The sequence below is a fragment of the Rhagoletis pomonella genome, unplaced genomic scaffold, assembly GCF_013731165.1.
Source record: "Rhagoletis pomonella isolate Grant_MI unplaced genomic scaffold, Rhpom_1.0 Rhpom_scaffold_00001, whole genome shotgun sequence".
Taxonomy (NCBI): Eukaryota; Metazoa; Arthropoda; class Insecta; order Diptera; family Tephritidae; genus Rhagoletis; species Rhagoletis pomonella.
In genome coordinates, this window is record NW_023458555.1 from 29,793,484 (window position 1) to 29,799,495 (window position 6,012).

Below are 6,012 nucleotides of genomic sequence, written 5' to 3' on the forward strand. Positions count from 1 at the left end.
AGTATGAATATGTGGATGAGTTTGTATATTTAAAACATATCCAAATCTTGAAAACTTTAAAAAGTATATGCACTCCGGGCAAAGCTCGGTTAACCTGGTACTGGCTCATTATGCTCTAAAAACAATCGGTGTGAAAGATGACAATTTTTGGTCAATATCTTAGGCTCGCCCAAGTCCATCAAAGTTGAAGTGGTAAAAAAATTTTTTCTTAGCTTACTTCGATGCTGTACAAAAAAAGTTCATATATGTATACACTGAGAAAAAGGATTAGTTTCGACAACTAAAGATATTTAGTTCCCGAATTTTGACAATATTTGGGAACTGTTACCAAGGATTGGGAACTATTACCATCGATTGGTAATTACAACTAAATATATTAAAGCTTCTAATATTCATCTAGGTTGTAACAAATCGTTAATTTAGTTGAAGGGTTTGGTTAATACTAATAAATATTTCTTTGAAGCATATTTCTACAAATTCCATTCAACTTAACGTATGGTTCATAAAAGGATGTTATTAAGCTCTGCTAATGCAGATAAGCTTTCTTTCAACACGTGGTTTAGTCATAGTTACCAAATCTTAGTTGAGGCAACCACGATTTGGTTTGAGAGTGGAACATATTCATGCTTGTGAGCCACCCCTAAAGAATGCTGAGCGCTCTCTGAGCACATACGAAGAGCGCCAGCTGAGCAATGCACACAGTCCCACTTATTGAATCGTTTGAATTCGCTAGTATTCCGACCATTGCATTGTGCGTGGAAATCATTGCTCCGCTACCGCTGTTCGTATATGGGTGAAACACGCATGTGGTCCCAGAGCGCTCAGTAAGCTATGGCATGTCGATCGCTGCGCCATGTGTGCTATGACATGCCCATACTTGTTTGTCTCAGTTTCAGTTTTGCTATCATCGCGAGTTGTTTCGGTGCGCGCATAGTTTAAAGTTTAATTAAAAATATAAAGTTTGATGCCAACCGGGGTTTTTCAGTGGATATATAATTCATGTGAATTATAATTTGAAAGTGTCTATTTAGCTAAGGAAAAAGCATAGCAGTATACTTCCAGCAGATATTGACCTGGGTTTTCGCACGACTGTTCCTGTTTCATCGTTGTTTTTTAGGAAATTCTTACCAACATATACATATGTATTATTTACTTTAGTAACTAACTTATGTAAATATGTACGTATTTTTATGCTTAATATATGCAAATAAAAGAAGAAAGTAAACACAACAATCATCGAGTAAATTTTTATTTGTGTCAAACTGAAACTTTTTTCCTAATAATAAACGGTTAGCTGATTCAAGTCTACAGCAAGTTCACAAAATTAATTGAAAACTTGTATCAACCAAAGCATTGTTTATATTTGCTCAACAATGATTTTATTCAACTAACAATATTGTCCAATCAAGGTAGTCGTTTTGTAATTATTAACAAATATACATTTGTCCCAACTAGAAGTCTTAAGTAAATTGCAGACTTTCGTGAACTATATATTTATTTCGCCATATCCAACTATGCCACTTGATCACTATAACCAAATCTTGGTTATTATAACTAAACCTTTTTCTGGGTGTATGTAATGTGACCAATCTTGTTTCTTTCGGGATTGCGGAAGGGAACGACATATTAGTCTAGGGTTTACGATTAAAACTAAGACCAATTCTGGTATTCACCAATTCAGTTTCATCTCAAGTCACTAAATATAAGACTATAAACTAGAGACTCTTTTTTTTGACTTGAGACGGTTTGGATATTCAGTAAGAGGAAATCACTAAAAGTTCATCAAAAATGTGTGGTGAAACAAACAGAGATAGGCAAAAGTTCGTGAAATGGAGGGGTTGCAGTGAGGGTTGGGACGCTGTCTTAGTGTCATACTAATTGGGGACTCGTTACTAGTATGTTGGTCAAGTTTCAACCCAATTGTCGTGGATAACGGTTCTCACCCAAACATGACTAAAAATTGGATAAAAGTTTTCAAACAGGTGGCAACCCTAATCAAAAATATTTTTGGAGTAAATTCTTCTAGGCCTGCTTAGTTTTATATCCATATTGCAATAATTAATTTATCTTATAAATTAAATCATATTAAAATTTTCAAACAGGTGGCAAACTTCCACAAAAATATTTTCGGCTGTAAGCCTCTTTAAACCATTTTCTTTTGACAACCATACTGTAAAGTTTACTTTATCTAATAAATTTACCTAAACTGCAGTTTTCAAACAGGTGGCAACTCTTTAATTGATTTTTGCCTATATTGTAAGTTGGCTCTAATGTGGCTCTAATAAAGACCCCATATTAATTTTTCTTTAAGTATGATGTACAAACATCAGCCAGTTACAATTTTACTATGTATATGGATATAGGAATCGATTGGTACATTTCACTTAGTTGTACAACATCAACCTTCATAGTGAATTTTTCAATGACTGTTTTCGGTCCCTGCTAAGCTCTTGGTTCCGTACAGTTTTCCCACAGCAGTTAGCTTAAAGCGTTAGTTTTTTAACGCTTTGCCTTATGCTTTATTTTACACTTTTACTTATATGACTTTCGTTTTTTGTTACACATAAATGTTATACTCTTTTATTATTGCCATTGTGATGGTCGCACAGTTCAGTTACTCAACCGGCTTTTGATGCAGAAAATTATACAACATAAAACGAGTGATTATCCTGTCGTGGCCTTTTATTGTAGCACGCGCGAGCAATGGTGTAAACACGCACATACACACACCCGCACTCTCTCCCAGCGTAAGATTTTATGGCGCTATAGTTTGCAATGCCAACGACATACGTACATACATACATACATTTGCAACTGCATTAAATCATTTCATGCCCGACTCGACGCAAGCAAAACTACCCACAAATGCATAGCCTAGCCCCAAACACGAGAGAAGCTACGGTGAGCATAAAAGGGAGTTCGTTGCAACACATAACAATTTCACTCTGCAACCGCACTTTTGCCCCATCAGCATTACTTCGTTTTTGAGCATTTAAATAACCCTGAAGTAACCACATAATGGCACTCCTTCGGCGGCCAAAGTCTTATAGCCGCTACAAATAACAACCATTTCGCCACACAAGCGAAAAAGAAGTGCAAAACGTGGCTGTAATGAAAGAGTAGCAAATGGTCATAACAACGCCTGTTTCCTACCGCTTACCGCCACGTGGATAATTCGCTCTTTAGTTACTCTTATTTCTGCTTGAATTTTTGCTGTGTGTAAACACAAAAATAAAGCGGAGTTGTTGTAGCATTTTTAGCCAACCACCTCGCTGCCACAAAGACAGTAACGAGCATAAAAAGGCAAAAAAACAACAAGTACAAAACAAAAGCTCCAGAATGCAGGTCAGCGTGAAGCAACATTACAACAGTGGCGAAAATGCGCTGGCTAAACTGATCTGAGCCGGAAATGGCGGAGGCGGGCAAGCGTATGCCGAAGTTTCATTCATGGCGTGGTTAGCAAAGCTTGCAAACATATGTAGGTATGCATATGCAAGTAAAATATACATACATATTTACAGATGTACATTAGGGTGCATCAGTCTGCATACAAAAAAAAATCTGTGCCATTTTGCCATTGTAATTATAAAATTTATTGTATTTTAAGACTTCCGCCGAAAAATATTTCGGCAAAAAATAATAAGACTTTCGCGAACTGACCGATTTGATGATATCTCCAAAAATCTAGTTTTTTATAAATAAATTTAGGCTTTCTAAAAAATCATCTCAGATGATAGAAGGGTTTAAGCTAAAAAGTCTTTATTGTTTTTTTTGTTTTTTTTTTGTGGCCTATAAAAATATTCAAGAATTTTATTGAGCATAAAACTTTTAAAAATTTTGTCAACGGAATCAAAATTGGTCAGCTCGCGAAAGTCTTCGTATTTTTCCGAAATATTTTGGCGAAAGTCTTGAAATATGTATAATACATTTTATAATTCCCGTGCAAAAAACGCAACTTTTTTGGTAGGGCACCCTAATGTACATCTACTTAAAAAAAAAGAGTAGTAAAATATAAACAAATATACGTACTTCATATGTGTTTACGTATTAGTTATACAAAAATACTTTTCTTGCTTTCAAATTTGGAATATTAATGCTGCCCAATTTCACAACTCCACTTTGCAACAGTGGGGCAATTGTTGTGACCAGTAGTATTTAGTAGCAGCAGCAGTAACAAAAGAATTTTACACAACAGAATTTTTTCATTAATGTGAGTAGATAGATGCATATTCGAATTTAGGTCAATTACGGCAATAAACACCTGTATACATATCAGTAAGCAAAGAGGGTATTTCAAATACTGTATTCCTTTTTAAGATGCTGTAAAGGATTAAATTCAAATTCAAAGTTTCCATGAGCAAGTAATTTTACTTTAATAATTATAATCGAATATTTTTAAAGAAGGCCGTTAAAGGTTTTTTGAAAATCTACGGTACGAAGTTCTGAAAAAATCCAGAATCCAGAGAATAAGTCTCGAAAAGTTCCGAAATATTTCAAAAAAAAACTCGATTGATTAAAAAAATCTCGCAATGAAACATATAAAAAAGCGAAAAAGCCTTGCAAAAGTACTTTATAAACTTAGGGGTATTTTCTTTGCTTTAATAATGATACGGTCTATATGTCGGTATTTCTTGTTCAAAATGATAAGTCAAGTTTTTAAGTCGTTAGAAAATCGTAGTCTACAAAGAAAGGGAATGCCATAATTTTTAAACAACGTCTTTTTAGTGTCAAAATCTAAAAATAACTTGTATTTACAGTCTTTGCATTAAAGTTTGAACAGAGTAACATGGCTTCAAGTCGCTTCTCAAATGCATAACTCATTTTATTGGAACGTCGTAAGCTTTGAAAAGTTTACACGAAACTAGCGAATCTTACAATGCGTGCTTTAAAGTTGAGCTGTCTTCTCATAATGTATTACTTAACATTTTTGGTAACAGAATTCTACGTTAAACAAATTTCATCATGCTTTTTTTAAACAGACTGTTGTGTACAAACATCAACTTCAATTTACTCACCAACACTTTCCATTTTCTCTTTTCCCTTCAACTGCTTGTACCTTTTTTGTTTCCCACTAAAAACTCCACAAATGCAGTAATTCTGAGGTGTACATTTTGTGGTGGCTTTAACTATGTTAACAAATGAAATAATGGCGCAAGCATTATTATCTGAGGGCAGTTTGCGAAAAGAAAAGGGTGAAGCATAAAGAAAATTAAACTGTGTTAAGAAGATAACAACAAAGAACATTGGATAATGGTACACTGATTAGATCAAGCTTCATATAAATAAGAGTCACTTACTTTAATGAAGTATATGAACCAAACGTAAGGGGATATTTCTCTAATTCTTAATTATACTTTAATACATAAAGAGTTTATTAAGTTTGCCGCATAAGAAAAGTTATGCGATCTACATATTTTCTTATGTATGTATTTGTATGTATAATAATTTTAATTTGAGACCACTTTCATTGTTTTTCAATCCTACTACATATCGACAGCACTCCAATCATCGGTGGGTATATACATGGGTTAAACTCTGGAAGCGTCTGTGAGATTTTCACTAGACCCGACCGTGTGACTGGTATCCAAGCTACTCCCTGTGCCAATTTTACGAGCCTCAACAACCATCAAACCTTAGTACGCTTAGCTAAAGGGCAATTCTGGCTAAGATAGTAAAAAGTCTTTTGTTAAACAAATCAAAGACATATGGCAAGATAGTACGAAACACTTTTGTTATTCTAGCGCAAAAATTTTAGAAAAAAGCTCTTTCCCTCAAAGCTCGTGGTGAAAAGCTGTTTTAGGTCAATTCGAGTCATCAGGCAGCGAATTTTTCCTGCTTTTAATGTTTACTTTTTTTAATTTAATTGTCTATTAATTTCTAGATTTTTTTACGTGTGTCAAGTTAGCACTACACTTTTCGAAATCGGAAAAGTTAACTACGGCATTAATTGTAGTGTTTTTGTTGTAAATTTGTTGTGGAAAGAAAAAATTTGTAGCTCTCGTTTTTTAAGAA